General features: G+C 38.6%; 1 protein-coding gene across 3 annotated transcripts in view; it reads left to right on the top strand.

Moving 5' to 3' along the window:
• Window positions 1-3,410: 3,410 nt before the first annotated feature.
• Window positions 3,411-24,756, top strand: part of LOC129724512 (leucine-rich repeat-containing G-protein coupled receptor 4-like) — an 85,041-nt gene continuing 63,695 nt past the window's right edge. For 2 of the 3 annotated variants that reach the window (XM_055679469.1, XM_055679467.1), the window contains exon 1: window positions 3,411-4,131. The gene's annotated coding sequence lies outside the window, so the exon portion shown is untranslated. Of the gene's footprint in view, window positions 4,149-24,756 lie in introns of all 3 variants that reach the window. The other variant, XM_055679468.1, reaches the window with a different exon arrangement.

Genomic DNA, 24,756 nt, shown 5'->3' with positions numbered 1-24,756 from the left:
GATCTGCAGAATCGTCTCAAATCGAATCCCAAACAGTTATGGAGCTATGTAAACAAACAACGCAAAGAATCTGGTTTGCCGTCTAACATGACTAATGGGACCATTGAAGTGGACACTGTCGAAGGTATTGCCGATTTGTTTCGCACCCAATTCTACAGTGTATTCTCTGAGGTAAATCTAAATGCTCAGGATGTCGTAAATGCCACGAGTAATATAGAGACTATGCGATTATTCGGCTCTTCGTTCACTATTAATAGAGACATGGTGATTGAAGCCGAGAATCAATTGAAAACATCAATAGGATCTGGCCCTGACGGTATTCCCTCGTTAATCCTCAAACGATGTTTGAATTTTCTTGCTGCACCTTTGGCCAACCTGGCCTTTGGTTTTCAACCTATCTTAAACGACGGGCGTTTTCCCCGAATGCTGGAAAAATTCATTTATCTTCCCCATCCACAAGAAGGGATGCAAGCGGACTGTTACTAACTATCGTGGAATTGCATCGCTAAGTTCTGTTTCAAAGCTTTTTGAAATAGTTATTCTTGAAAAATTAACTCATGACTGTTCTCACATCATTTCTCTGGACCAGCATGGGTTTATGCCGAAGTGCACGACGACAACAAATCTGATTACTTTTACATCGTTTATTACTCGAGAAACTGTAGATCATGCGGTCATCAAGTAGACGCTATTTATACCGACCTCTCTGCTGCATTCGACAAGGTAAACCACGAGATTGCTTTGGCAAAATACGACAAAATAGGAATTAATGACAACCTCCTAATTTGGCTTTGCTCCTACTTGACTGGCAGAACTATGTCTGTAAAACTAGGAGATTTTATCTCGTCCCCCTTCTGTGTTACATCCGGCGTTCCTCAAGGCAGTCACCTCGGACCATTCCTTTTCCTACTGTTTATGAACGATGTAAATTTGCTTTTCAAATGTATGAAATTATCTTACGCTGACGATTTAAAACTATACAACACAATAACAAATATTCAAGACGCCCAGATGCTACAACATGATTTGGAAGCCTTCGATAGTTGGTGCCGAATTAACAGGATGTCACTATATGTGTCTAAGTGCTCAGCTATCTCCTTCGGTCGGAATCATGCCATGTATCGTCACGAGTACAGCTTTCCAGGTACTGTTTTGAGTCGCGAAACGGTAGTTAAGGATCTGGGAGTTATGTTCGATTCGAAATTAAACTTCAAGGACCATGCAGCTTACATAGTTTCAAAGGCTTCATCGCAATTGGGATTTCTGTTTCGCTTCGCTAAAAACTTCAAAAATGTGCACTGCCTTAAAGCGCTCTATTGCTCTCGGGTTCGTCCAATATTGGAATACTCCGCTGTTGTATGGTGTCCTTTCTACCAAGACACAATTGCGAGGATTGAAGCCGTACAACGCAAATTTGTTCGCTTTGCCCTGAGACAGTTTCCTTGGCGAGACTCGCGTAACCTACCAAGCTATGAAAGCCGTTGTAAGCTCATCGACTTAGAGCTACTGAAAGCAAGGCAGATTTTGGCCAAGTCTTGTTTCGTTGGAGACCTTCTTCAGGGAATCATCGATTGTCCTTTACTACTCGGCCTTCTTGATATAAACGCTAGACGATGTAATCTCCGTTCACACACGTTTCTAACTACCCGACCTGCAAGAACTAACTATGCTCTACATGAACCAGTGCTCAGCATGTGTCGTGTCTTCAACAGCTGCTACGAAGTGTTTGATTTCAACGCGTCCCGTGATAAAAACAAACGATGCTTGAGAAACTTTCTGTGTTACTTCAATTGTTAATTAAGTAATTCTCATTAGGGTAAAAATTTTCATCTGTTGACAAATAAATATATGTAATATGTGTTGCTCTGGTGCTGACAGGCTGCTGTTGGGGAAACTTTTGAAGTAGTCGACGAAATTAATTACCTGGGTACATCAGTGACATGGGACCAAAAGATTAGCCATTCGATAAAAAGGTGGATAGCAGCTGCAAACAGGGCTTCCTACGGATTACGTAACCAGCTAAGGTCCCACAGTCTGCAAACCTGTATTAAACATGCTCTCAACATAACACTAATCCTTCCTGGACGTTTAAAGAGGCCGATCGGCGAGCCCTTGGTGTTTTTGAGCGTAGGATTTTGCGTTTAATCCTTGGTGGCAAACTAGAAAATGGTGTTTGGCGTAGACTCATTAACCATGAAATTTACCTGGTGCACAAATCGGCGGATATAATCAGGATGCGCATTTGGCAGTTCAGAGTTATGGCTGTTTGGCACTTCAGAATTTAAGTATTTTAAGCATTTATAACGTTTTTGTTTCTGAGCAGTTAAGCTGTTTCATAGTTTATCAGCATATCAATACAACAGTCCAGCTGCTTGGAATTTTAGAAGCTTATTATTTCAGTAAACTTGTGTGCTATAAGTTTACCATTTTACCAGTTTGTAACTTTGTAATGTGTATGTTCATCATTTTTATGGTTGTTAATTCAGTTTCAATACTTACTTGAGCTTCGTTTTATTATAAGATGTTTGACTGTTTTTGTGTAACTAGTTTACAAGGTTGTTTTAAAGGTGTTATTATTTCAATAGCTTATGTATTGTCCACACGATGGTAATTTTGTTTTTGCTTTCAATACTTAATACTTCAATTGGTGTAACGTCTTTCATATCAAACAATCTTTTTGTAATTACTTTTCTTTACAAATTGGACTAAAGCATTGCGTAAGTTCACCCAAACAACAATTTTAGGTTCGAAGCCTGTATCAAGCGTCTGCGATGGTTTCCATGCAAAAACTGATTTCTGTCGAATTTTACTGTCTCTCCAAGCTAGGAAACCGTTTCAGGTAATATGGAATCCGATACCAACTTGACAGGCAATGGTGCATGATAATAAGATCCGGTGAAGGCTACTAGGGAAGGTTCGTGTGATTTAACCTGCAGACATCAAACATTTTTTCCGCATCCTTATAATAATCCTCATAATTTTCACCCTAGCAAGTTATCACAATCAAGTGTTCATTATCGTGATTGATATAATCTATGATAATGACAAACTAAATAAGTTAATAACCTTGAAAATCTCGCCGCTTTGATTGATCCTATTAGTAATACAGCCAACACAAATGCTGTCACGGTGCATGGCGTTGAGCTTTTTCGAAAACCATTTCTGCGTTGAAAGCTTTCGAGACTTAATGCTTACCCTGTATGGGTAGCGAATCCTTATTGAGGAGAGTTCCCCACGCTCACTTCCTGTCTCTAAATTTCTCATATTTTCTTTCTCTCGCTCGCAATTGCTCACTCTCTGCATCTAACGAGGATGACTCGCGCACTTTTGCAACTGGTGGATCGTTTTCAGGGTACTGCCATTCGCTAGCTTCCGGGAGAGCCATCCGTATATATAATGAATGGACGCAACCTTGTCGAGACTACTGGTACGGTGGGGTCACTCCGTTAGTCAGTCACAGTTCGCTTTCGGTTCAGTTTTTCAGTAGAGAAAACGGCTCGCTTCCAGGTGGACGTGGTTTTGTTTCGTTCCTTACTTGAACATCATACCGCAAAATAAAAGTGTTTTCTGATTCTATCTGTTGTACCGCGTGTGCACTCACACTCTCACATACTGCAGGATAACCATCATTTATTATACTGTATCCCCTGTCTAAGTGCATCCTTCTGGTGGGGCTTGGTTAAAGGTGTGTTTCAAACCATCCTTTGTTTCTCCGTGACTGACGGTGACGGTTGTGCGAGGTTCTGCGACGTTGTGTGTTCGGGTTAAGTTGGTTTACGCGCGGTAGCTAGCAGAGTGCGGACAGTTCACAGCCATTGTTCATTGCGTGCAAGTTCGTGATTTTCCTTTGGGACAGGAAGACAGCTCGACTAGTGCCACCGCGACAGGTGGGGGAGGTGCTTTCTAGCTTTTCGCTGACCACAGTGAGAGCTGCTGTGGAGCGCGGAGGGTGCTATAGATTTTTATTGTGCGGAAGCAATAGAGTGCGAATAATTGAATCTTGGCTGGAGCAAAAGTGCTTCGCGTTTTACGGGCCAGCGAAGCAGAGAAATCGGCACCCTAGAAAAGGTGATACACAGCAAGGATATCAAGGGTGTCGTGACCATCGGCGAGCAGACGAACAAAAAAAAGGTGAAGATATTTCAATGGTTTGTTTTCTTTTTTTCAACTTGGAGTGGAATTAAATTTTATCATTACCACTAATTATCAAATTGTGCCTCTCCTCTGCATTGTGTTTTGCAGTGTGAAACTTAAGCCTAATAAGGTAGGAAGGTCAGTGTTTCGTGCTGTTCCCCAAACAATAAAATAAGATTTTACGACCGGTGACACCATAAAGTGAAAAATAAAAGTGACAAGCGGTTCAAAATTAAGACACTCCTGAATTCGTGCAAGAAGTAAAGCATCATTTCAATATTTCACGGTGTTATTTCGTGCTGCAGGGTGATAGAAATTTATCAGGAGACAAAGAGTAACGACAAAGCGGTTGAGAAGCGCAATTTTATCCCAGTAGTGAATTGAATAACAGTGACTCTGGATTAGAACAAATTACTTTAACCCATAATCATAAACACCCTCAAGTGCTGGTGCATATTATTTTGTCCGAACGGTAGGCAAGCTTTACTCTGAACCGCAATAGGGAGTGACGAGCTCTGTGTTAGTGATATGGAAACCATTGAATGGATGGAAGTGGTTGATAAAAAAAGAATAAAAAATAATTTGAATGAATTGTCTGCTCCCTGCGGGACCCATAGAAGCGACGGCGACATACAGTACCAGAAACAGTAGCGGCAACTTGATGGAAGGCAAATGACACTGCGGGTGGTAGGAGACATTTTGCGCCGCCATCGTCGTTGTCATCGTCGCCGATGTCGGTGACACAAGTCTGAGACCGAGTATTTTCATCTTCTCGATGGTCGTGGATGTGTCGTGAGTGGTGCTTCGAGTTCTATCACAGAATGGACCTTCCAGTGTCTGCCGGTATCACACGGTATAGTTCCGGCTGAAAATGAAGTGAAATGACTTTATATAAGGGATGCGGTCGCAACCTAATAGACTGATTTACGGTGTCAAATTGGAGATACAACTGAGCGTACTGAATTTGTTTTGGGAACGTTCCAGGCTTCAAATAGCCGAGAAGACTTGTGAATGGCTGATAATGGAATAATGCAAATTACGTTTAGTGTGGATTCAAAAGATGAAAAATTGCTTCCAGAATTATTTTAACCTTTCACTCTAATTTGAATCACATTGTTTGATAACATGATCTATAAACATGTGTGTTTCGCTCTTTTATGTACAAAAATTTCACGCGAAACCAGTTACATGTTCATGTTCAATCTCTAAGTCGTACAATCTTCACTATTTATAATTGACAAACCATGACAAATTACCATTATCAATTTTTTTTGTATTGTTGTATGATTACTCCTAGTAAAACAGTGTTCTTGTTTTTCACAAGTGACAAGTTATTCAGTAGTTCTATAAAACTGGTCCTCCCTTCCATAAATTAGAATGAATAATATTTTTGAAAACAAATATTCCACTATCAAACATTGGCCTCAATGGTATAAGCCTCTAACCATCGATGTTCCGTGAAATGAGGTGAAACTGATCACTCAAAAATTTGTGATAAAAAGTACTGATTTAAAGATGCCAATCTTATATCACAAGATAATGTTTATAGGTCCTCAAATACAATTTTCACGGAAATCACGTACCTGTCAAAGCTAACCCTTGGATGCACGAAGCCTTTTGATATATTCTCTTAAAATTTCTCTAGCGTCCAAATCAAATTTGATAGAACAGGTTCAATAATGCCAAATAATTGTTGAATTTACTTGAAGTGAACGTATTTTAGGGTAAATTACATTAAACTTGAAGAACTGCACTGAAAATATTTTTTCGTTATTCTCTGCACGCACATTTCGTAAACATGGAATTCGTAGATTGTACAGCACTTTTGCTGGTTGTATAGAACATTCGTATTGCAAGTTATAGAATAGAACTGCAACTTACACATAATTTGGCCAATTCACGAATGTACTTTCGTATGAACGTGGATGACAACGAGTAATGACTTGAATGTGTTCTGCTATTTTTGATTTCGTATGAACAGAGCTGGTAGCCACATGGTTACAGAGTCCGCTTTGATAAGATGGTCGTGAGTTCCACTCCTTCACTTGATCCGAATCCGTTGCTTTCCCACGATGAGGTAAGAGAACATTTATATGCTTCTGAAACAACATCACTCTCGCATCGATAGAACCGCCGAGATACATATACCCTTCGCTCAGGTTTCGTATTGAAATAACTTTCGTGAACATTTGTACGTCTCTGGGGTTAAGTTGGAAAGCGCGCGTCGTCGCTCTCTCGCAATCGATAGAACTAGAATCGCGTTGTGGCAAACCGGTGATGATCAATCAAGCCACTCTTTTATTTTTGATTTCGTATTATGTATACATTATTGCGTAAGCTTACTAATTTTTCGTACTATTTACATTATGCAGCATTCTTTGTACGATTGATTGCGTTCATTTTTAAAACCTTTCGTTACGTATACGAATATAAATCTGTAATAGTTTTGACAGTTCTGACGAAAGTACCTTCATATTTATTACGCATTGGTTTCGTTGCAGAAAACAACAAAATGTTTTGTATATAAAACATACGTTCTCGTGGAATAAACTAAAATTTATTTTCAGTGTGACCAAAGTTTTATAAAAGCCATAAAAGCGAAGCTTTCATCGACACCAGTAATGTAATACTGATGATTTACCAAAAATAAAATTTACAAGAAAATAATTTACGAGCAAATTCCATTTTATGACTATATTTTTAGTTTAGTAAAGTGGCAATGTATGTAATGTTACGAGGATGCGAAAAATTAATAGAGAGAGAAGGTGTGACTTAGACTTAGAAAAATTTTTCCTCTTCCAAACTGGACCATCCCAATAGTTTAATTAGCCAAAACACCATGGCGTAGACATCGGAGATTACGGGTTCCGTCTGGGTGAAGAAATTTTGTTCTTAGTCTAAGTCACACCTTCTGTCCTTGTTTAATTTTCACATCCTCGTTACATTACACACATTGCCCTTTTTACTAAACATAAAAAAAATATATTTTGGGCTTATTTTTGAATCTATGTAACAAACCGAATTAAAATCGATCGACCGATGATCAAATAAGAGCAAAATTGGAAAATTTCATCTCGTGAACCAAAATGAATAGATTTTTACCCAAATTTTTTATTTTCTTTTCCAAAGTAGCTGTGGGTGATATTTTCTAGTTATAAAATCATCATTTGCCGAGTACATATCGAACAATACCACATTCGTAGTAGATTGCGTGGATTTGGTGGTCAATTCCACTCCGATTTATCTCATGATCCTTAGAGAATTCTTAGATTTGTTTCTTAAAGTAAACGATAGAAATTTAACTCATAGTCTTAGAGGTGATTAGGGGTTTAAATGAATACTGTTTCGCTCGGCAACAAACAATTAAGCTATAACATTGTCTTGAGATTTTGAACTAATGATGTAAAAGCTCAAAAAAGAACAACAATTCCTGTTGCCCATGATCCGTAAACATGATGTCCCAGTACTTTTTTGGCCAGATTTGGCATCGCACTACTTAAAGGCACGGTGGCGATAAATATTAATATGTGAAGCCAGCAGATCAATCTGTGACTGAAGCTGATGGGCAGTCTCCGATCGAAAGCTCGATCATTGGCCAACGATTGATTAGACTACTAAATTTTGAATGCACTGTAATAGAGGTCCTCAGAGAAAATAAAAATGAAGAGCAGATCCACAAAAAATGTCCCAGTTTTAAATTTTTTTTTCAAATTCTCATTTTTTATTTGGCTGAAAATTTGCATAAACGTTTCTATAGACAAAAGGTGCCATTTCGTACTGTTGGTTTAATTTTTTGTAACACGACTTGTTTTTTAGAAGATATTGAAAAATGCTAATTTGGGAAGGTATTAATGATTACAAATATTTTTAGGGCCAAAATGGTTTGTTTGGTCGGTGTGACGTCTTCGACAAAGCTCTAGATAATAGTTTTGTCTTTCCAAAAAAAAAATATACGCTATAATTTTTTTTTAAACAAGTTGGAAGAAAAAATTAAAAATTAATAGTCTCAATAGGGTAATTTAAAAAAATATAATTCAATTTTATGAAACGATCATGGAGAAATCAAGAAAACAAGTAATGATATTTAGATATAAAAAATTAACTTTTTTCTCAGGGTACATTTTCTTATGGAAGGACATAACATTTATCTGCGACTTTGCCAAAAAAGACTGTGCCAATCAAACAAACCGTTTTGACTATAAAATATTTTTAATTCCCCATAGAGTGCTCTACTGGAAATTAGAAATATTTCTACAGCCAAAACGGTTTGAATGCTCGGCATAGTGTCTTCAGCAAAGTTGTAGATAATAATTATGTCCTTCCAAAAAACATGCCCCACAAAAAAATATTAACAAAAAAAATTTTTTTTTTTTCAAAATAGTTATGATATTTTTGCCTATCTCTTAGAAAGGTATAGCAATCACCTTCAAAACCGGAGATATAAAAGTGCTCCAAAGGGCCGAATGGCATATATCACTCGACTCAGCTCGACGAACTGAGCATTTTCTGTATGTGTGTGTATGTGCAGATTTTTATTCTCACTCACTTTTCTCAGAGATGGCTGGACCGATTTTCATGAAATTAATTGCAAATGAAAGGTCTTGTTGTCCCATATAACTCTATCAAATTTTATTGTAATCGGTGGTTGGTTTAGAGGTTATGTATCAAAATGTAAAAATCATGAAACATCATTATCTCGAAAAATACAGAACCGATTTGAACAAAATTGGTTTCAAATGAACGAGCTACCTCAAAAACCCTTAAAACTTAGATTTTTATAAAGATTGAACATGTGTGTTTTTTTTACTTTAAGCATAGTCATGCTATTTTTAATTTTTTGTTCAAGGAGTAAATGTAGTAATGAAGATAGAAAATTAAATTAACTGAAAATATGATAGTAGAAACTACGAAAAATATAGTTCAGTACTTGGCACGAATCCACAACTTCGGAGCACATCTGACCGGATATTGGAAGTTGTGGGCTCGGGTCCCACATGCTGAACCATATTTTTCGTAGTTTCTACTATCATATTTTCAGTTACTTTAATTTTCTATCTTCATTACTACATTTACTCCTTGAACAAAAAATTGAACATGTGGTTCAAAAAATATGGAAAGAAACATGTTTTGGAGACTGTTTAATCTCACTCATGTTTCTCAGAGATGGCTGGACCGATTTTCATAAAAGCAGTGGTTAATGGAAGGTCTAGTTCCCTCATAAGACCCTATTGATTTGTTTTGCAATCGGGCGCTTACTTTGCCTGTTTTGTTTAAAAATTTGAAATCTAGCTTTGAAAAGAAACATATTCCGAAGAATACTTAAACTCACTCACTTTTCTCAGAGTTGGCTTAACCGATTTTCACAAAATTAGTGTCAAGTAAGAGGTCTAGCTGCCTCATAACACTCTATCGAATTTTATTGTAATCGGAATGTAACTTTGTCTGTAATGTATCAAAATGTAAAAATCACGAAACTTATTATCTCAGAAACTACACTACCGATTTAAAAAAAACATTAGGTATATCAAATGAACAGGCTGTTTTATTTTCACAAAATTAGTGTCGTATGGAAGGTGTAGCGGTTTAGAAAGTTCTTATACACATTTGGTATCATAGGACTTTTACTGTAACTATTATGTCATAAATTAAAAAAAATATTAAAAAAAAAAACAATATACACTAGGGTTGCTTTTACCGCGGTTTATTATGCGGCTTTTTTACGCGGATTCTGGAATTTACGCGCGTTTATTTTAGCGCGGATTCCGAAAGTTTCACTTTTTTTTAAGGCGCACGTATTCCCCGCGTAAAAAGCGTAAAAAGCGACTTTAGTGTGTGTGTGTGTGTGTGTGTGTTTGTGTATGTTTGTGTGTGTGCGTGTGTGTGTGTGTGTGTGCGTGTGTGTGTGTGTGTGTGTGTGTGTGTGTGTTTGTGTGTGTGTTTGTGCAACTTATTACTCTTACTCACTTTTCTCAGAGATGGCTGGACCTATACTTCCCAATTCATTTGATTATAATCGAACTTTAGCAACCGTTAAATTGTTGTTAAAACAACGAAAGTTTATTATCTCAAAGATTACACGATGTATTTGAACAAAAACTTGCATCACACGAACGAGTCATCTTTAAAACTAACAAATAACAAATGTGGTTCAAAAGTTATGGAAACCCGATCAAACGATTATAACAAACAGGTAACACAAATATGTCTGAACTTGATAGAAATAACAAAGCCTGTAATATTTTTGATATGCCAGAATGAAAATAAATAGAGATTTATATCAAATTTTGTTATACAATTGAATGTTCAAAAGTGTGATTTTTTAAAGCATATTTATACCGAAATTTGTTATTCAATTAACAAAATATTGTACATTCTAAGCACATCTTCAGCGGTGATCCAAATCGTTGTTTTGTTTTATTTTTTTGGAACAAACTCATATTCACTGTTGCACCGGTGGTGTAAATTTTGTTTTATACCAGATCTAAATTGAAAAAATTTGAAACTGGTATACGTTTTGTTCTATTTCCGTCAATTTTTGGAACAAGAAATAGATCGTTCTGAAACCCTTTGTACGCTACCATTAGGTGGGTAAAATGTCATATCTTAATTACCTCATTTCCATATAAGCGTTTTGCGAGTGTTGGGGAATAAACAAAGATTTTTTATGACAATTCACAATTCATTTTTGTGGGTTTTCTGAGAAAGAAAATTAACCACTTAAGAGGCCAGAAAAATGTTCCTCGAAGACACTGAACTGAAAACGTTCAAAATGCAGGCTTGTTTCAATATCTTCAAAACTGAACCCAAGTTTAAAGAACTGCAAGATTCCGAAAGATTGATGAGAAGAAAATGGAAGATGAACATACCATACCATACCATACCATACGAAGATGAACATACCATAATCATACCAATCCATCCCGAGAAATGTCACTGACGCTCGGGTCAAACCGTCAAATCATGAAGTCATGTGGATATAAAGTGTCTTGCCAAAGTAATCGTTTAATGTGCGTAAAAATTATCGAATTTCCGTTTGTTAAATATTGAGTGCTTTTTATTATAACAAGTCTCATAAACTGATTGCATGGGGTATTGAATTGTTGACAGTGTGACAGATGTCAGCGGTTTAAAACAACAAGATATACAACACCGGTGCGGAGAACTAAAAGTTGGTCTATATTAGCTGGTTCTATTCAGGTTTCGCTGGTGTAAATCTAGTATAAAGTTGTTTCAAAAATAGACCACCGCTGAAGATGCCCTAACTAATCCTGATCTTTTTCTGCCAAAAACCTTACAAAACTTGCTATAATTTGTAATAATCAGTAAGTAATTTTGCTAGGAGTTTTGATTTTTTAACTATTAACGAGACCAAGTTTAGAACACAAGCTGATTAAAAAAGTTCGTAACAAAATATCAAGCTTTGTTATAATCCTGATATTTTCGACTGATCGGGAAGAAACGAAATTCAAAGACTATTTAGAACTGGTCGGCGTGCGACCAGACCGAGCCAAGCGCCATTTTCTTTAAAATTGAGTTATTAGCACCAGTGGATGTGCAAACTGATAATCTATGTTCCATTAAAGAATAAAATCATTTGAACAGTTCATAGGCGTGTTATACTGAAAAATCTCTGTGGCACTTTGTGAAAAGAACGAAATTGCGTTCGACCAGAGTGAACCGTAAACACAGACATGGCATCTAAAGAAAGTGATGGTTTGTGATTTAAAAACAAACTTTGCGATTTATTTTAACCAGTAACTGATTTCTCCGCTCCGGACAGCTCGTTAATACGACTGTCATCAGAATTAGAAAAATAAACAGCCTGGTGGTTTTCGTAGAGCCGAACTTCGTTTCAATGGGCACATCACTTTTTTTTAAGATCTTGTTGAGCCAGACCGAACCAAGTGCATTTTATTTCCATTTGATATTTTTCAAATAAAATTCAATTTTTCTTGGAACAAACGTCAGGACTGGGTTAAACAAAAAAAAAACAATATCGCACGCTTAGCCTTGGGGCTAATAGCGGTCTCGATCAACTATATCAGTTGAGAGAATTCGTTATCGATATTGTTTTTGGCACATTTTGTATGTGTAGGATAAGTACAACGATACAACGTGCCCCAGTGCTGAGTCGAGAAAATTTCCAGCTCGAAAAGAACCTCGACCCGATCGGGAATCGAACCCGATATCACAACCGTGTGGGGGAGCTAGCCGACCGACATCGCTAACCACAGAGCCACGGGGACCACACTTGAGCGTTAATATATGTTAAATCAATAAAATTAGACATTACCCGCTTCAAAATACCAGAGCATTTCATATTGATACTATCTTAACACTTAGCACTTGGTGCGCTTTGGCTTCAGGAAATAGAGCAACAGAAATAAAGCTTTGCTTGTCTATCAGCTGTATAATTTTTGATACAGATTGGACTGGGAGTTAAGGTAGCATTGATATCTATGTATTACGTTTGACTAGTGAGAAAAATTAGCTTGTTTAATAGTCAAGTTGATATGTTGTAGTAAATACGTTTGACCAGACCGAACTGAAGACCAATTTTTAAAATTTTTGTTCGACCAGAGTGAACTGAGTGCATAGCTGTCAAAAATAAAAACCAAATATTTTATCAATTATTGCTATTTTTCGTGTAGTTATGATAACAGGACATTCATTGATCCCTGTCCATTACGTGTTAGCATTGTATTAATGATAAGTTCAAACACGATTAATTTATGGGTGGTCAAACTTCTAATGCTAATTACTCAAAACAATGTGTTTGGCGCTCGGATCGGTCTGGTCGCACGCCGACCAACTATACCTGCTATGTTTAATATATGTGGCCTCAACATAATTTAAATGTGGTATCACACTATTTGAACATTCCCGGTATCGCTCGTGATTAAATTGTTCGAAATTAAGAGTCATTTCTTTTATTCCGCTTTTCCTTAAGCACTTAAGTAATGTTAATTACGTCAAATTTCATATTTTAAACTTCAATTACAACATCAATATTTTAGAACTCACAGAGTGAATATACCTTTATTGGATTGAAGCGTTCATGTAAATCTATTTTCACAAATAATAAGTTTGAATGAGAAAGGCTGGGTCTGACCGCTAGGTGGATTAATTTAGATTTTGTTCTTGATTTCTCCATGATCTGACCGGTTGCATTGTTTAGGTAATCTTTTGTAGTTTTTGTAAAAAAGATATAGATGTTTAAAAATGAGCTTCAACGGTACAAGATATCGACCTCATTTCTATCACGTTTTCCGTTTTAGACCAAAGGTGATATATTCGTTTTCAAAAAAATTTACAAATAAATAAATAAATACTGAAAACTTAAAATGTTGAATTTTAGTCTCTAGATTGACCACTATCATATTAAAATGAAATTCAAACATTTTAAAACGGTTTTTTTCGTCATATTTGCAACTCGCAAAAGTCTTTTTCACGCGATCCCATACAAATTTGGAACGCATCCTTCGTGTAAAAAAGACCTTACTGTAACCAAAATATATTCTTTTCATTCTTATACTAGCTGATTCGGCAAACTTCATTCCGCCCATTTTTATTATTATTATTATATTTATTTTAAGGACCTTTTAACTATTTGTTATTCCGTGAAAGAAAATTACAAAAAAATTTATATTTACATATCATGTTCTCTCCTATCCTTATAAGTTAAATTTTGTGGAAAATACCAATCCTTTTTATAAAATTTAGAACTTCTGAGACCCTGTTGGTGTCGTCGGCTAAAGCTTCTCGAATGTTGGCTGGGAGTCCAACTGCTGCTCTTTCAGCATCAAGAGATGGACAAAACTGAATAATATGCTTCACTGTAAGCCTAGAATTGCACCACTGGCATTTTGGTTGTTCTTCTCTTTCTAGCAGGTATCCATGTGTCAGCTTGGTGTGCCCGATTCTCAGCCTCAGACCACATTATCTCTCCTGCAACCCTCGAGTGCAGATTGATACGGAATTATTATGTTTTTTATTACTCGTAGTTTGTTGTCGGTAGTCCTGTTCCAGTTTTGCTGCCATTTTTCCAAAATTGCTGTTTTAATGTGTTTTCTAAGTTCCCTGTGTTCTACTGGCTCGCCTGGCTGAAGAGGTTCTTGAAGTGCCTTTTTTGCTTCCTCGTCCGCTCTTTCATTGCCAGTGATACCAATGTGGCCTGGTACCCAACAAAAAGTTACAGCTGATCCGTTACTGGTTACTCTGCTGTATAAAATTGCCATCACGTCTCGCCATATACTGTTTATGTTGCTGTTTACAAGTGATTCGATTGAGCTAAGTGAGTCTGTGCAAACGACGTATGTTCCTACGGTATTTTGTTACAATATCCATAGCATCGCTTCTTTTAGTGCTTGGCACTCTGCTTGAAATATACTGCATAGATCGTTGATTCTTTTGCGAATTATTGTGTCTCCGCACACTACGCTATATCCACACCGTTCACCTTGTTTCGAGCCATCCGTGTATATGGCCAGGGATACCTTATATTTGGTGTTCTTTAATTCGTTGAAGTACTGTTTCAATTCGCTAACTGATGATCCACTTTTGGTTTTTAGTAGCATGTTTTTGTCTGTGGAAATCGAGAATCTTTCCCAAGGAGCACTGGTTGGTCTATAAAATATTTTTTGGGTTGGTAAAGTTATATTGAGGTTGTCTAAGACTTCTTTGCCTCTCTCCTTTGTGTTTGAATAAATCGTCCGTTGATTTGAGTTCCACAGTTATCCAGAGCTGCTATCACTACTGGGGTCTGTTGAAATTTCATCTTCACTTGGAGTGTGCTGGCGAAGAATTGCTGTTTTCCTGGCTGTGAAAATCGCTAGACGTTGTTCTATGAGATACCGCAGCTTTGGTATTCCAATTTCAGCTTGTATGCTTTCAATAGGGCTCGTATGGAAAGCTCCGCAAATCAAACGCAGACCTGCGTTGTGCACAGTTTCCAATCGCTTCAATACCTGATCCTCTGTTGATGATATGATGGGAGATGCGTATAGTAGTTTTTCAACTACCGTAGCTTTGTATAATTTGACTAGAGTTTGGCGATCATCACCCCATTGTGTCGATGCAACCATTCGGATGACTTGAATGCGTTGTAGACAAGACGCTCTTACTTCCTCGACATGCTCTCTGAAAAGTAGATGTTGATCTAGCTTCACTCCGAGGCATCTGTGACTGTTCTTCCGAGGTATCTGTTGGGAGTTTGGGTACAGTATCGTCGCATCCTTCGGTTTTCTGCATCTCTGATTACGGAATAGAACGGTTGCACTTTTTTCTGCAGAGATTTTAAATCCTGTCCTAAGCTGCCATTTTTGAATATGCATTAATGCCATTTTAAGGCGCGTTTCCAATATTGAACATATCGGCCCGCTGGTGATGATTACGATGTCATCCGCGTACATCAATATTCGTATTTCATCGGGAAACTTTTCCGTTACTGAATCTATTGCAATTAAAAAAAGTGTAACACTGAGAACGGATCCTTGACAAAGTCCAGTTTCTAGTAGTTTTTCTGACGACTTTTCTCCGTTAACTACCACCGAGAATGTTCTTCTATTAAGTAACTGTTGCAGGTAATGTACTGATAGTCCTCCTATTCCCCAGCTTGTCAGTCTTTCCAAGACTAACCTCCTCCAGACGGTGTCATATGCTTTCGTTATGTCCAGAAATACTGCTTGTGCATAGTGATTTCTGCTCATAGCTTCACGAATATGCTGTTCTATTTCAAACAAATGATCCGTTGTTGTCCGGCCCTTTCTGAATGCAAACTGGTTATTATGTAATAATTTCTGTGACTCTAGTACGTGTATAAGGCGATTGTTTATCATCCTCTCAAACACTTTACCGATACAGCTGTTTAAGAATATAGGACGGTAACTTTTGGGGTTACATCTTTCGCCTTTGCCTTTATAGATTGGGACGACATTCGATTTTGTCCAGCTATCTGGATATACCGTTTGCTCCCAAAGTCGATTAAATGTTTCTAGTAATTTTCTCTTGCAATCAAAAGGTAGGTTCATAATCATTACGTAGTGGATGTCATCAGGCCCTGGGGATGAGCCCCGTAGCCCGTAAAGCGCCTCTTCCAATTCAGTCGGTGTAAAACTGTTATTGTAATCCGCATCTGGTACTGGTAATATTTGCAACGTTTGCTTTTCAACGTTTTCTTTATAATTTCGAAAATCTGGATCGTAGCTTTCGTTCTGAGCGATTTTTTCGAAATATTCAGCGAACGCTTCTGCGATTTCTAAGCCGTTTGATGTTACTTGGTTTTGATACTTTATTGCTGGGATGTTCGTTTTTTGTTGTTTTTCTTGTATGGCTCTATATTTTTTCCACAATTCTTTAACTGGTGTTTTCTCTGTAAATGAACTCACAAAGTCTTTCCATGAGTTTGCGCGTGCCTCTGCAATAGCTTCTTTTGCTTTTGTCCTTGCTATGCAAAAATTCTCGATGTGCTGCTGTTTTTCCATAACAGTTCCCTTGCAAGCTTTAAGTTTCCTGAGCGCTTTTCGTCTCTTGTGTACTTCTTTCGCTACTGTTTCATTCCACCAGGGTACAGTTTTTTTCCGGTACGGCCCAATGTTCTAGGTATCGCTATCTCGGCCGCTTTTTTGATTTGGTATGTTATGTGGGCTATCTGTTCTTCAGCGCTCTCCTTGTGCGTGAATTCAACTGTGGATTGATATAGATCCCAGTTCGCTTCGTTAATTTTCCACCTTATTCTCGTTTTAGTGTTCTGTGAAGAGTCTGGGAGTGAAATTATGATTGGGTAATGGTCACTGCCGTGGGTGTCGATTGCTACGTTAAAATCAAATCTTCCAGCTAGTTTCAAAGAACAACACGCGACGTCAATACAGGAACCTTTCCCTGTTGACTGACTAACGAAGGTTGTATAGTACGGCTAAAGAGAAATCTTGTATGACCTGTTCGATTTCTTTTCCTCTCTGACTGATGTTTCGCGACCCCCATAGTGGGTGGTGCGCATTCAAGTCTCCTACTATTAAGATTGGGCCGGGTGTTTGAGAGAGTAGATCTGCAACTTGTGCAGGTCTGATTTGTTTTCCTGGAGGGAGATAAATATTTAATACTGTGCAGCTAAGAGGAGCACTTACTTTAAAGGTAATTGCCTCCAGATCGGTTTCTAATTCTAGTTCCTCACTGTCTACGTCTAGTTGAACTGCTATGATGACACCTCCTGCTGCCCTACTTCCTTCACTTCGTTTTCGGTGGTACGATGTATATCCTTTGATGCTGGCGTCTCGCTGATTAGAGCACATTGTTTCTTGTAAGCAAAGCACTATCGGGTTGTTTTCTTTACAAACTATTTTTAAATCTGCTCGACTTGTTTTTAGTCCCTGGAAATTCCAAGATACTACACTGGGGTGCGTTGATTGTACGTTATTTTGCGGGGTTTGTGTTGTGTTAGGCATCATGATTTGAGATTTTTTTTTCTTAGACCATGTCTATCTCGCTATTTTTTTCTTCTGGCTCAGTGGTATCCTGTGTAAGTTTTTGCGGTTGTTTCCTAGGTCTACCAGATTTTCTCCTGTATTGCTGGGTCGTAATGTACTTCCTTGGCTGCAGTTGTCTGTGAAATTATTCTCCGTTCTAGTTTTCATAACTGTTTTGGTTTTTTTCTGTTTCGGTGGTGGTGGGGTGTTATCTTCACTCGTGCTGGCTTGTGATTTGGCGGTATTCGTGGGAGTTCTCTCTTCGTCAGCGATATCCGTAATTCCAGTTGGCTCTGGGATGTTCTGCATGGGTTGCGGTGTGACCAACACAACTTCGGTTGTTCTAAAATTCTCTGGGGTTTTATTGCATGTGCATTTGCATTTGCATCCATCAGCACCTAGCGCTGTTGTAGAGGCGTAACTTAATCTCGTTTGGTTTTGTTGTTCATACAACTTTCTGGCATCTCGGTAGGGTATGTTATTATCAATTCGCAGATGAATAATTGCAGTTTCTTTTCTCCACATATCACAGTCAGTACTTGTTGCTTTATGAGGCTTTTGACAATTAACGCATTTCGCTTTTTTGGTGCAATCGTCACCGTGAAAGTTGTCTCCACAATTCACACATGTTTTTTCTGCTTTACAATCTCGTCCAAGATCCGTATCGAAGGCATTGGAAGCAGCGCATAGGTCTTGGATAATATGGTCGAGTCGGCACATAAAGAAAGCCAACCTTTATTTTATCTGGACGCAAGGCGGTTGAGATAGTTAGAATCAGGGATGAAGTTTTGGTAAGGACACCGTCGATTTTTTTCATGATGCGTTCAACTTTGATAACTTTCTCGCTCTTCATTTCCTCTAAGATTTCTTCGTCCTTCATTTCTAAAAGGTCTCGGCACGTAATTACTGCGCGACATGTATTTAGCGTATCATGTTCTTTCACTACTATGTTTATTCCAGCGATAATGCATTTTAGTTTCAGTAACTGCCGTGCTTGCTTCTCATTTTTCGCTTTAATTAGGATTTTACCCTCTCGAATTCGTTTTATACTGGTGACGTCTCCACAACAGTTTCTGATGGTTTTATCAATCAGAAACGGTGAAATTTTCTCCAGTGTTTGACCATCATCCGTGCGTTCCAGTACGAGAAAACGTTCATCGTTAGCCTTGGGCAATAAACCCAATGCCGGGAAGCTAGTCTCACCAGGAACGGGATGGTTCGTTCTACCGCCCTGAGGCGGCATCTTCTATTTCTTCGGCAGGCAGTTGAGTTTATTTTGCACGTGTCGTTGTTAGAGAATAATTGATTGTTTCCACTTGTCCTCGCACTGTTTATCTCTTTATCTTGCTCAGTATCATCAGTGCACGATAGTGTGCGAGTCGAACTTGTATGCAAGTACGATACAAAGTTGTATCTCACTGGTATCACTACTCGGCGATAATCCGATAAACCGATCCGCACTGGTGTGCGTTTATTGTTCGCGAAAACAATGGCTGATGTCGCTAATTCTCAGTAGGGTATAATTCTATTTATTTATTTATAAGCAACTACCAACAGACATAAATAGCTAGTCCTAATGGTTAATAATATAAAACACTACGAAACAGAGAAATAAATTTTGAGCGTAAAACTCGATGAGATAGATGAAAATCAAAGGCAGATGAAACTCGGTTGAAAGCTCGCTGAATACCAGTGATGGCACCGTTAGCACTGTAGTTAGTGCGGCGGAAAGGTAGTTGCAGCGTAGATGACCTCCGCAGGTTTCTAGATGGCGCGTTTAGGTTGATCAAGCGGAGAATGGCTGGGCAATCGATCCGGGATGTCAAAACGTCCGACACTACCATGGCGCGTGCTGTTTCTCGACGAAGCTGGAGAGTATCGAGCTGGAGAAGCTGGCAGCGGTCCTCATATCGGGTATTGCGCATGGGCTGTCGCCAGGGGAGCATTCTAAGTGCGTAACGCACGAACCGGCGCTGGATGCTTTCGATGCGATGAATTGCGTTATTGTAGTGAGGAATCCAGACAGTAGAGCAAAATTCTAGCGAGGACCGAACAAGTGAGCAGTAGAGTGTCGTTAAACATTGTATATTTCTAAAGTCCCGCGTCAAGCGACAAATCACACCCAGTTGCCTAGAGGCTTTAGCAACAATGAACGATATATGTTGCTTGAAGGTGAGTTTGGAATCAAGGAGGACTCCAAGATCCTTGACGTGTTCGACTCTCTGTATTGGAGTCCCATCCAATGTGTAATCGAAATGTAGTGGGCGGTGCTTTCTGGTAAACGTTATCACAGAGCATTTATCGGGGTTTAGTATCATGCAATTCAACTTACACCAGCGTGTAAATAAGTTGAGCTGTTGTTGAAGATGAGTGGCGTCTTCGACGTTTTTGATTTCATTGAACAGTTTCAAGTCATCAGCGAAGGCAAGGCGGGGACATTTTAGCGAGTGATGTACGTCATTGAAATACAACAAAAATACCAGCGGGCCAAGATGACTACCTTGGGCAATCCCGGAAGTAGCAACAAATGATTCCGAAATTTCGTCGCCGATTTTTACTCTAAGAGTTCGTCCTCGCAGGTAGGATTCGAACCAGTGGAGCAAGTTGCCACTAAATCCGTAGCGGTCGAGTTTGGCAACAGTGATTTGATGATTTACTTTATCGAACGCAGCTGAAAGGTCCGTGTAAATCACATCGGTTTGACATCGTTTGTCGAAGCTATCAAGCACGTAACTAGTCAGGCAAAGCAAGTTTGTAGCACAGGAACGTTTAGGAAGAAATCCGTGTTGGTCGTCCGCAATAGAGCATTGGCAATGAGAAAAAACTGGTTGGAGGACGACTAGCTCGAATAGCTTCGAAATTGCACACAAAGCCGAAATCCCTCTATAATTGTCTATTTTCGAGCGATCGCCTTTTTTGTGGACCGGAAACAAAAAGGCCTGTTTCCAAGTTGTGGAAAATCTACCAGTAGCGAGTGATAAGCGAAACAAGTGAGAAAGCGGTGTGGCCAAACCAGTAATGCATTTTTTAAGTAGCGTTGCTGGAATACCATCCGGGCCTGGGGAGTACGAATGTTTCAATTTACTAGCAGCGGCGAGGATAGCATTGTCGTCAATGTTGACCGAGGCGATGGAGCGGCCAGGGAAAGGAACGTTATTAGCAGCATCAGAAATGTCCCTATCCGTTGGTGTATCGTTGCTGAACACGCTTGAAAATTTGACTGCGAACATTCTGCAAATAGAGGCAACATTATCCGCTTTCTCACCAGCGAATTCCATCGTGGATGGAAAGCCTGATTTCTTCCGTTGTTCGTTGACAAAGTTCCAAAATTTCTTTGGATCGGCTCGCAGTTTACCTTCCATATGTAGTCTGTAGTTAGAATAGCACCGTCGGCGAAGTCTCTTATAATCGTGGTTTAACTGTCGGTAGTGTTCGCGAAGTATAAGGGCACCACTCGCTGAGAACCTCTTCAACGCAGAATTTTTTAACGTTTTTAAGCGTCGCAAAGCCGGTGTCTGCCACGGACGATATTTCTGCGATCGGTTCCGTGTTTTAGGGACGAAAACTTCTATCAGACCGTTTAAAATGCCGGAAAAATCGTTCACAGCCGAATCGATGTCAGTCGAATTTAAAATGCCAACCCAATCGACAGATAGTAACGCATTTATCAAACCGTCGAAGTCGGCTCGCCGAAAGTTGAAATTAAATCGAGTGGAAGGTTCCCGGTAGTCGATTTTGAATCGATCGTCGAGAGACAAGACAAGTGCCGGGTGATGAAGAACGTTTTTACGAGTGGATCCGGTGCGTAAGCCAAGGGTGGTGCCGTGTCATTAGTGCTGACGAAACAGAGATCTAGACAACGGCCGTCTCGAGATTATTTTCGCGTCTTACCGCCCTAAAACACACTTTTTTTAATTCTCTACACTACCTACAGAAAACTGCGATGAAAACTGACTAAGGACCACTCACACGTGGTGTTTAATGAGAATTCTCAACAGTAAATTCACTTCAACTAGGAGCCCTTGGCATATGCTTCTTGACGATTTGAAACCGATAACTCGAATGCCGTCCATTTTTGATTTCTTTGTTAAAATAATTTTGAACATTCCAAATTGATAGAATCCTTGCGATTTGTTTATAGTCTGCAAATGCATGACGATTCAAATATTAGATACGATCGAAGTCAAAAGACAAATTGTTTGAAATTATTGGTGATCGCGCACGGCCCTACGTTGTGTTGAATTTCGCCCTTTGGCATCATGGGTTGGGCAATTACGGCCCAGGGACGAGCTTTCTTTTGCCACAACGACACAGCACAAATGATCACTATTTTACTGTACATTTATTCGACGGATGTTTACAACGGGGCAGCGTGACGGCGCTGCCGCCGTACGATTATTGACTAACGACTATTTGAGATGGCAAGCATACTTTTATAGCTGGTCACAAACAATGACCAGCTTTGGCGGGAAGCGCAACTAAAGCCCAATAGTGGCAAAGCAAAACGCGCCAACTAGCTTGGCTTGGTTCTCGCGTCACTCACGGCGTCGCGGACAGTCATTCCCTCTGTAGCGCGGATGGTGTGACTCAAAAATTAGTTTTATCGGAATGACAACATCCTCGCCTTTTAGATTCTGTACATCACCTTGATTGTGGAAAATATAAATATTTTCGGCTGTTTTTCAGAAACCGGAATTCACTATCTTAGCATTAAAAATGGTATCTGGGGTTGATTTTAGGAAATACCCATATTGAGTGTAAGTTGGTCACTTTAGACTGTTTTCCTGAACCCGGGAATCGTCATCTTGGAATTCAAAATTATTTATAATGGATGGTATTTGGGCATTTTCGGTGGTCCAGACACCGGAAGTCGCCGTCTTAGAATTTAAAATGATGTTTGTGGTCGATTTCCAGCTTCTGTGCATCATTTTAGTTCCAGAGATACTCATATTGAGTGGAAATCTGCTGTTTTTGGGTGTTTTTCAGAAACCGGAAGCCGCCATGTTGGATTCAGGAACGGCGTTTGGAGACAATTTTTGACCTCTGAGCGTCATTCTGGTTTTAGAAACATCCATATTGGGTGGTATTCGTTCATGTTCAGCTATTTTCCAAGAACCGGAAGTATCCATTTTAAATTAAAAATGGCGCCTGGGGTCGATTTTTGGCTGTTTCTGGGGAAACCGGTAGAAATATCTGTTTTAATTGTCTGAGAGACCTCCCTCCCTTTCAGAGTACGGAGAAGTGCCAAACCACCATAGAAATTTATGTTCGATTTGTATAAAAGCCCTTTCTTTGAGAAAAGCCCTTCCTTTGAGAAAAGGGAGGGGTGTTTTACCACCATGAAAATTTTTCTTCAAAAACCTCTACCTGCCGCATTTGGTTGTATTTGCCTAATTGTTTCTCGAGTTGTGCAAAATTTGTGTTTCATTTGTATTAGAGCCTCTCTTCCAGAAGAGGGAGGGTGTCGAACCACCATGGACATATTTGTTACCTATAAAAACATACACATGCTAAATTTTGCTGTATATGCTTGATTGGTTCTCGAGTTAAGCAAAATCTTGGTTTCATTTGAATGGGACAGAAAAAAACGGATATCAAACCCCCATGTTTTTGGCTTTAAAAACTTTTACATGTCAAATTTGGTTTCATTTGATTGATTAGTTCTCGAGATGTGCAGAAATTTGTATTTCATTTGTGTCCCTTTCAAAAGAGGGAGGGGTACCGAACTACCATTGAAATATTTTTTGCCTTTTATAGCTTTCACATGCCAAACCTGGTGTCATTTACTTGAATTTTCGCGATGCGCAGAAATTTGTGTTTCATTTATATTGGACCTCTCCCTTCCAAACACGGAGGGGTCTCGAACTATCGGAACGTTTCCTGCCCATAGAACCTCTATATACAAAATTACACGTCGATCGGTTCAGTAGTTTCCGAGCCTATATGGATCAAACAGACAGACAGACAGACAGGACTGCATTTTTATATGTTTTGAATTATTTATTATAATTTTTCATTCAAATGAATTTCAAGAATAAACTTCGTTACTTTTTATTAAAAATGCAACTTCATTCAAAAAATACTAAATACTAATAAATCATTCAATGCATTGCCCAATCTTTCTGGCAGTGCTTGAATAGCGTCACTAAAAATGTGTTTGAAGCTGTCCACGATTCAAGCCGTTTTTCGATGTCTTCATACGAGCAGATTTGTTGATCAGCGAGACGATGTGAGCAATTCGACAAAAAAACAGCAACCAATTTAATCGACCATTTTTGATTTGGCTAGAATTTTGCATAGATGTTTCTATGGGCAATAGATGTTGTTCTATTGGCTTAATTTTTTGAAACACGATTCATTTTTGGAAAGTTTTTTAAAAATGCGATTTTGAGAAGGTATTGATGATTACAAATATTTTTAGAGCCAAAACGGTTTGTTTGATCGGTATGACACAATATGATGAAATATACACTCTAAAAAAAGTTTTTTTTTTCTCTGAAAAAAAAAAAACTAAAAGAATAGGTAAAAAATTATTATCTAAAAAAGCTCTTCATACAAATAAAAGTATATGACGTCAGGATGAAATCACTATCAGTAAGGCTGTGCGAAATACCGAAGTTTCCGAAACTGAACAAATTTCTCTCGAAATTCTTCATAAAATAACTGCAAGTTCTTAATCTTAGATAAATTTTTTCGTTGAGTGATATTTAAGAAAGAGGTATAGAGACATTTAGAGTTTACTTAAGAGGTAATATCCACCAAATGCTCAAAAAAACAAGGATTTTTTTCTTAATTTTTCAAAGGACATTTGAGATGTAAGGTATATAAATTATATATAATTGGATTAAGCAACTCTTGCAGAGTAGAAAAAAAATTGTTATTACTATTTTTGTTACAAAATGGCGGCTGTGCAGCGATTGCGGTGAACCGCATTTGTTAAGTTGTTCCGCGGCGAGCAGTAGAGGTCGTGCCCAACTCTACCTATCACCAAAACAATTTTTTTTTCATTATCTACATAAGTGTCGCTAGTGAAGTACACAGGATTATATTTCTAGAATTTTTCTTCGCAAAATGGCAACGGTTTGAAAAAAAAAGTTCTTTTTCGACAAAAAAAATCGACTTCAATTGTTTATAACTTCTGTTGTTGTTAATAAATCGC

This window comes from Wyeomyia smithii, chromosome 2 (assembly GCF_029784165.1).
Source record: "Wyeomyia smithii strain HCP4-BCI-WySm-NY-G18 chromosome 2, ASM2978416v1, whole genome shotgun sequence".
NCBI lineage: Eukaryota > Metazoa > Arthropoda > Insecta > Diptera > Culicidae > Wyeomyia > Wyeomyia smithii.
The sequence above is the reverse complement of the archived record's forward strand: the minus strand, read 5'-3'. Positions and strand labels throughout refer to the sequence as shown.